This window comes from Amborella trichopoda, chromosome 12, assembly GCF_054954075.1.
Source record: "Amborella trichopoda isolate Santa Cruz 75 chromosome 12, AtrichopodaSantaCruz75HAP2 v2.0, whole genome shotgun sequence".
Classification (NCBI taxonomy): domain Eukaryota; kingdom Viridiplantae; phylum Streptophyta; class Magnoliopsida; order Amborellales; family Amborellaceae; genus Amborella; species Amborella trichopoda.
The window spans coordinates 37,076,587-37,085,893 of record NC_142347.1 but is presented as its reverse complement, the minus strand read 5'-3'; positions in this window follow the sequence as shown (position 1 = coordinate 37,085,893).

The window sequence follows — 9,307 nt, the reverse complement described above, 5'->3', positions numbered from 1 at the left end:
CAAACCCTAGAAAGCTTTCTCTCTCTTCTCATCACATGTCTCTTGCTGATCTTGAGTACCTCACAAGTAGTTTAAATACGGCATCACAAATTCAATTTGAATGACGGTGATCTTAGAAATAGAAAAGATCAATATTATAATTTAGATGATAGAAAAGATAAGAGTTGAATGTTATTTTTGTTTTACGAGAAAGAGTTTATGGGCTTTCTATAGACCAGAGGATTAATTTGAAATTACAATGAGCTTTTATCCCTTTTTGTTGAAGGGCACTCTCATATCTTTTTGAGCAGGTCAACTTCTATAAAGCTCATTGCCTTATTTCTCAGGTCCTAAATTTGGTGTCCACCCATGGGATTTGGGAAGTACGTTGATTTCCTAGTGCTCTCAATAATTTTTTGCCTTTCGAAGATCAACATATGAGAGAGAGAGAGAGAGGGGGAGAGAGAGAGAGGCATCATTCTGGCAGGGAGTGCTGAGATAATTCAAGAGAGAGAGAGAGAGAGAGAGAGAGGCATCATTCTAGAAGGGGAGTGGGAGTACTGGGTCACTAGTGCTCGTAATAATTTTGTCCCGACTGTAATCCACTCTCAGTTCGAGAAATGAAATCAAAAGTGCTCCTAATAATTTTGTAGCTTAGTATGCTTCACTTCAAGAAGTTGATTCTCAATTGTTGGTACCAATTATTATTAAGAATTTAAGATCCGCTCCCTAGTTTGAGAAGAAGGTAACCAACCTTATTAGGCCCAAACAATCCAAAGGTTTGAGCCCCACTTAAAACTCTTTTTGCATAAAAATGAAACCGCTTCACCCCACCTCACACCCATAGAAACAAACGTACACATATACGTAGAGGAGGATATGAGAGAGAGGGAGAGTTCAAATAATAGAGGTACATTAGGCTACTTAGGCAGTGAGAGAGAGATGCATATTGTGTAGATGATGTCACATCCCTCAAAATAATAGAGACATATTTGGTAATTAGGTATATGATGATAGGGAGCCACAAGTTATGCAATTGGACATTTCGACGCCAAAAGCTAAAACTTCCAATACGTAGCAATTTGAACTAGGAAATCCATACTTCTCATCGCTTCTCAACAATGAAGAGTGCATTTCTACCCCCCAATGGAAGCACACGTTTTTCATAGAACGAAATGTGCACACTTCTCATGTTAGCTCACATTTTTTGGGAATGGGGCTGAGGTCGTGGTGGTAGCACCCTGACACCCTAGTCACCACGTTGTGGTTTTCATTTCCACTGACATTATTCCGCTAACACTTTAAAAAGACTAACTCCTAAACTATTTGAAAAATACGGTCGGCAATTGTCTTTCTCTGTATTACCCCAAAAAAAACAAAAAAAAAAAGTCGCGTTTCTTCTATTTTACAATTTTAGTTTTGCAAATCATATCAAGATGAAAATTTGAGTGTGACTCTCCATCAATGGGCTTATCTACAAAATATATTAAGATTGGTCATAAAAAAATAAAAAGACCAAAATGATCTAAATAGTATTTTGGTTATTTTATTTATTTTAAAATTTTTATAATATTTTTAATAGGTCGGTGTCCGTAAAAACATTAGGCAAACAAAATTTTAGCTCAATCAATGTAGAAAAATAAAAATAAAAATTGAAATACTTATACATGCTCTTAAGAACTCTGATGCAATTCAAGATGAGCAGATTTAGAAACTTTCAGCTTTAATAAAACAATAGATGCATGAAACACGGTATTTTCCAAATCTAGATATCAAATCATCTTTACTTCATAGATCCGTAGTGAGTATTCTAGAGAGAGAGAGAGAGAGAGATTTGTTTTTGTCACGTATAGGAAATGGATGACCCTAAAGTGGTCCAAATATTTGATATCCAACCGACATAAAATTTGATTCGCCTTATTTATGACTGAAACCTCACCTAAGTGGGGGCAATAGGCTTATTCCTTTCTTTTTAAAGTCTTTTGGGATTGCACAAAAAGGGCAAATGTTAAAGTTTTGGTGGTGGAGCTTGAAATATATAAAACCAAAGATAGGGGCCCCTAAGGTTAGCCAAAAGAGGGGCAAGCCCTAGTCCCATGAGAGACACATGGCATCCCGAACCTCATTTTAAATAGACACTTGGCACCCACTTGAATATGATAGGTCATGTCAAACGGGACCACATCACATGCCCATCCATCCATAGTACATGCCATGCCTATATGTATGTATGATGATTGAGATGATGCATGGTTTGGTGAACATAGGATATGTGATGAGGAGGATTCGGGTTTGTCTTGTTTTGAGGGAGGGCCCTACGAAATCGTGGCCCATGCCTTTCGTTTTTGAAGCTTGTCTTTTATTGCAAATTCCGGTGGTATACTCATATGTGGGCTTTGACGGATATGCCCTCAACGTTGGGGAAGACTATCATGAGGAGACCCTCTCTTCTCATAAATGACCAAGACAGCCTCATCATGCATTTAGGTCTAGTCTATGATATTTAGAGCATCTATCGTTCTTCCTCTCTCTCTATATTTTCGATTTCATTTTTCAAACAAAGTAAAAATAAAAATAGGAAATTTTTTAAATAGAAAAGTACACAATTGTTAGTGCAAGAGTATCACAATTGTTAGTGTCAGTTAGATTTTAAATCGGATAATTGTAAAAGTATCATTCACAATTGTTATCGTCAGTTAAATTTTAAATCGGATAGTTGTAAGAATGTCATTGACTAAACTCAGTTAAATTTTTTTTTTTCGAACTCAACCTCAATGTATCCAATTTGACATATAATGTTTAGAAATAATTATGATCTCATTGAAACAAAAATAAACAGTTTCATAATATATAATTCATTCGTGAATACGAACTAATTTTTTTAGATTTAGTAGTTTAGGCCTTTAAGATAAAAAACCTCTACTCTCTCTCTATATCTATCTTTCTCTCTCTAAATGATTTTGACATGGGATTAGACAAAGAACATGCTGCATATGTAAGGCTTGTTTGAAGGTGATGTACAAGTGGGTATATGAGGGTAAGAGTGCAGTGCACATGATCAATCAACTAGCTTTTGGTCCACGAAACGCAATCTTCTTGCAGGGTGGCCATGCAGAATTACGAAGGCACAGTTGTTGGGTAGGAGAGACAGAGAACCAGTCATGGCACATTTTTTTTCATTTTCAAATTCACTGAACATTAGAGAGAGAGAAGAGAGAAGGTGACGGGCCGACACGTTGAGGTGGGCGCGTGGCGTTAGGGGTGGGCGCGTGTCGGGGGCAGCGGGTACATGGGAGATGGACCCTCCTCATCGACAGCTTGGACACGCACGCACACCGAGCCCCTCACCCTCTCCTATCATTCTTTCCCATGCAAATGCGTCCCCCCTTCTCAACACTATTACGACCCCAATCTTCCCTTGTTCCTTCTCTCTCTCCCCTCTCTCTGTCTCTCTCTCTCTCTCTCATTTTAGTGCATTGTTCTACTGCCTCCCTTCGGATAGTTCTTTCTTATACTCACTGTCATTTTTTTTCTTCTTTGTACTTGGACTGTATTCAGTAGTTTATTGAATTATTTTGTAGTTTTGTTATCTTTCTTTTCTTGAATTTGGACTGTACCTTCTGCTCTTTCTTACCCCAAAGTTTAGCAGGTAATTACATATATTTTTTGATAGTTTATAGCCTATGCTTCAAGAAATATATAAGTGGGTTGAACCGGTCACCCATCGGTCTTTTTTTGTTACGAGGCTTCACTTATTGAATAAAAAATAGAAATTGGTAGGAACCGGTGAAGACATATAGAAAACTGAGGAGTATTTTTTTTTTTGACAAGAAAAATCTGGGGAGTGTTAGACCCTGACAGGTACCCAATCTGCTCAGAGCCGGTTCGGGTGGTTTTTTAAATTATATTATATTAGCTTTAGGTTTCAAGTAATGTACTTGCAACTCCTCACTCTTCAGTGTTAATAAAAGATGGTTGAAGAGTGCCAAACTACACTCAAAAAAGTGTTAGACAGACTTTGAGGAGATCCATGGCAGCCCTCAGCCGTCAAATGTTGGAATAGACAGTTGAGGAGTCGGTAGCATATTGTTTCAAACCCGTTATACAGGCTTGTATGAAAACATATAGGTTACCGATGATGGAGATCTGGTCATTCAGTTTTCATTTGAGACTCTGTTTCATACATCATTATTTTTCTGATGAGTGTGTATGATCTTATTACACACTTGTTGTATAAGAAAGCATGGCGTGTTCCAGTCGATATGCATTTATTGATGTTTCCTTTCCCCCCTGTTTTCTTAAATGGAAGGTCCTGATTAAATGGGGGACCACCACCACCGCCATATACAAAATAGTTCCTGATTAGATTTCTTTTTTACTTGATTCAACATGATCAATGATTTTATAAAATAGAATGGAGTTCTACTGGATTTTTTATGACATGAATTTATATAACAGTTTTATAAGTTATGTATTACCCTTCGTTGTGTTTGGCATGGAATTGTAAATAAATTGAGTTTTATTTCTTACCCTTATTTGCTTGCTTTTGTAACTTTCTAATTTTGATTTAATGCTTTTTAAACTTCACCTCGCTGTCCCAGAGTTACTTCTTGTTTATTTATTGAGCGCCTATACTATTCTCCCTCAGGAGCATACAATACATTTACTCTTTTGGGCAAAACACTTTTACATGTTTTTGTTTTTTTAAGGTTTTTTTGAATGTTTTGGGATCCATCTAATTATAACTAGATGATTATTTAGAAAACAAAAAAAAATAGGTTTTGAGTTCATAAACATCTAAACTGCAAAAATTGGATGATTTTGGTGCAATCTTGGGATATATATATATATATATATATATATATATATATATATATATATATATATATATATATATATATATATATATATATATATATATATATATATATATGGCAATGATTTCATGCAACCCTTGAATAGTAATATGATGCAACAACCTTAAAAAACTATCTTATGATCATTTGTTTGATCCAAAATTTGAAATATACACTATTTTCATTTCAATGAACAATCACAAAAAAGAAAAATTCGAAAACATAATTTAGAAAGTATTTTTTTAGCCCAATTAACATAGGCCGTTCATTTTGGTAAGATACTTAGATCTAGGTCTTAGAAGTTCAATTTTTTTGTATGTCTTTATTATCATTAGATGAACAATGTTAAAAAAAAAAAAAAAAAAAAAGATTTTGAGTTTATAAAAGTTAAGATCTTGAAATTTACAAAACGAATGGTCTAGATTCATTTTTAGAGGAGACTCATTTTGACCATATCTAGAGTTCAAATTGAAATTTTTTTTTTAGGATTGATTATTGAGATGAAGAGAATGCGTGTGCAAAATTTGAGGTCATACAAATACCACAAACATGATTTTCTAAAAGTGTCCTTAAATACTATAATAAAACCGTTGCATTGGATCATTGTTTATATATATATATGTGCGCTGATGGAGAGAGTTTTTATATATTTTAGGGGTGAGTTAATTTCTTTTTTCTTTGAGGTCGTTTTCTGTATTGTAGTGTTCACATCCCCAAAATAAAAATCCAAAGGGTAGGCGTTCCTGAGGGAGTAAATGCATAGTATGCTCTGGCGGAAGTAGGAAATATTTTGCCTTATTTATTTATATACAGTGGTAAAGGTAAGGCTTCTTGCCCCGTTAACTACAACATTAAATGCATTGCCCCCCTCATTGTCTGGATGTGTCTTGTGTCGTGCATACCTGCTTGCTGTTCTTTTCATTTCTTCAATTCCCACGAAACACTCACTAATTTAATAAATCGAAAACCGTTTGTCTTCCTAATTTCTTTTTTGTTTTGTTCTTCCCTTTTTAACGATCAAAATTTTCAAATACATGCTCTTTTGTCGTGTATTATCAATCTTTTTGTTTCCTCACCCTCCTTGTACCATTTCTACCAACTTACAGGCCCGTTTGGAAGTCATAGGGCTTCGTGTTACTCCACCCATACATGTCATCTCAGCCATCAAACCTACCTATATATGCTGTATATGTGACCTCTGATCTCAGCCATCAAATTTGATTAGATGGTTGAGATGACTTGAATCAATGTTACAAGCTAGCAATTAACCATCGGATCTTTATTAAATTGCTTATAGTGTTTTATTTTTTATTTTTATTATACAAAAATTTTGAAGCAAATTTTGGGGCATGCACACATCTAACACGGGCTCACATAATAAAAATATTAAAAAGATATTTCCAGTGATGAAAAATTAACAAATTACCTCTGAAAATTGTAGGGGTATTTTCATCTTTTTTTTTACATAAGGTATTTGTTTTTTATTTTTTTCAAGTTCACCCTAATCTTTTGTTGGGATACTCAAAATTTCATCTAAAAATATTTTTAGAAAAAAGATGAAAAATAAAAAAGTGTTTGACGTGACATTGTAGTATAAACAATCATAGCTGTTCGTTTTGAATTGAACGGCTAAAAAATGGGGTTACATATAATTTATTTGTTGTTGGGGTCACATAGATACATTTCTCTTGGAAGTCTCAGTGCTCTCTCTCTCTCTTTATTTCATTGAGTCAAATCTCCTCTTGTCAGGTGACTTGTGGGTCTCTCTCTATGTTGGCATTTTAATTCAAGTGGGACTTGTCTTAGTATGCCTTTGGTTTCTTTCTTCTTTCGTTATGCAATATGCCCATAAAAAATAGGACTTGGGGCATTGATAATAGGACTTGTAGGGTATTCTATTCGATTTTGAGAAGACTCAAATCACATATCTTAAGTTGACAGGATTCGACCTGTTTTACTTTTGCTTCCCGTGGTCCGCCGCTTTCCTCCGGAGACCATAAAATTTCAGTCGGTGTGGACAATGTTGAGGCTATCATATGTATTATTCATGTAAACCCAATTTGATTGGTTGGCTCATTCAAAAGTTTAAGTTCTCACCATGTCTTTCTATTCGAGCCTAGTGTTTTTATTGCAACTCTCTCTCTCTAAAACACACAGACAAATGACATAATATATATATGTGGTGCATGTTCCTCGAGCCACTATCTACTCACATTTTGTCTTAAGCAACAATGAGTCAACTTTTACCAGTCCTTAATCCTCACTTAAGAATCTTATTAAAGTTCTTTTGGCCCTCCATGTGTTATACATAGAACCGACATTATGATAATTAACATTGAAAAGTTCCTCACATTATTTGAAAAGTTCTTCACATAATCACACTATTCATTTCTATGCTTTCCCAAGTGAGGAAGGGCTCTAACAATCTCTCTCTCTCTCTCTCACTAAGGTCCACTATTTAGGGCTTTTACATGTTCCTTTGGTCCTCCATTTGGTGCACTTAAACCGACAACATGATTAATTAAATTGAACAATGTCTTGCTTTGCACCTTTGTTTACTACTAAGTGGAGGGCTCTAGAAAATGTCCCTTCTTCAAGTCCTCTTTCTCTTACTCTCATTCATTCTTGGGGCACACATGAGGGAGCTAGATCTAACACCACAGTGGACTTTGTCCCACCTCGAGCCCCAGTGGTTTGACACTGGCCCAACATCATTAGCTGGGCTTTTCTTTGATTAAGACTCTCTTAAAAAACTAATTAGGCTCTCATTGGTTGCTGAGAAGCCGACCGTATAGTCCCGGAGGTATTCGCAACCTTGAGCAAGTACATCGAGGCGTCTGTCGTTCGTCCACACCTTCCGGAGCTTTCCTGTCCTGTCTTTGAGGAGAACATGGATCATGTCTCCTGACCTGCTATTCTTGCCTCCTAATCTCTCTTACTCCTTAATATTTGATTACTAAGACAATTGTGGTCCACTAACAAATATTTTTTGGCCCTTAGTTTTGTCTTGTGGACTTTGGTCCAATACTTGACACCATGTTGTGTGTGAAAGGTCAAGGATTTGAAGTTTGTATATCATGAAAACCAGAATACCTACTCTTCCTATGGATACTTTTTATTTTTGCTTTCATGCCTTCTTGCCCAAGTAAGTTAAAGGTTAGGCAGGAAGGACCATTGCTGGTCCATGAATTCAGGAAAAGTAACAGAATCTTTGCTACTTACAATGAATGGATTTTCAATACCTAAAAACTACTTACAATGAATGGATTTTCAATACCTAAAAACTTTCTTAAAGAAAAATCTTTGCCACATAGAAAACAGTTCACAACAAAAACCTTTGCCACTTAGAAAGAATGAATTTCAATACCTAAAACTAAAAGCCATAGTTAATGCTTGAATATGGTTAGTTTTTTTTGATGCGTTGGTTATCCACCTAAATCCAGCCAAGTTAAAGCATGCATCTATACAAGTCTATTAAATGAAAATTTTATTGTTGTCAACGTCGAAAGGGAAATTTCTTTGTTAATTTCGTGTTTAGTTGATTATTTTGTATGCAATATTAAGTTTACTAGGACCGAGCTTGAGTGGCTAGCAGCTAACATTTGGGGATATTTAAAAAAATTATAAAAAATCCCAAAAATTAAGAGATTTATTTATAAAATGTTTTTTGTTTTTTCTATCATTTTTAGCAAAGATTGAAAAATGCTTTTGATCATGAGTAATTACTTTTTACATTTTTCCTTCGTTTTTGGATTATTTAAAAAATACCTCTAGTTACATATTGATTTTTCGAAATCTATTTTTTTGCTACATTTTTTAACCTCATTTAGATGTATTTTGCTTAAATGTTATTTCAAACATATATATATATATATATTTATATTTTGGATTTATTTTATATTTTTAGAATATTTTTTTGCTGCTACAATACTCGATCCTACTCGAGCCAAGTTACTCAGACATACTTGGATCGGGCATGGGCCGAGTACTCGGCCCGAGTAGCGGTTTTCGACATTGCGGCGTACAATTATCTACTACTATAATTACCATTTCATTTAGCAATGCGCGTAATAACGATAGATAGATGAATACAAAGTTAAAGTGATTCCTTCGATCCTTTCTAGTAAAAATTGACCCAAAAGATGGGGAGTGCGCAAAAAGAACACTAGAAAATCATTGCGTTAAAAAAGAGAGTCATCGGCTCTGATTTGTCTAAAAAGATGGTGTTAAAATAGAGCGCTTGTGTGCTCCCGCATCAGTACACTACACATGTACTCCATCGGGTGAAAGAGATATTTAGGACGATTTTTTTTTATCTGAAATTTTGGGACCCACCTAAGAATTGCCGATGACTATTTTAAGAAACAAAAGTATTAAAAGTTATCAACACTTGCATCTCACCCTCCAAAAATTGGTAGCCTCCATTTATTCTTGAGACTTTTTATTTATTTATTTCCGGAACACAAAGTAAG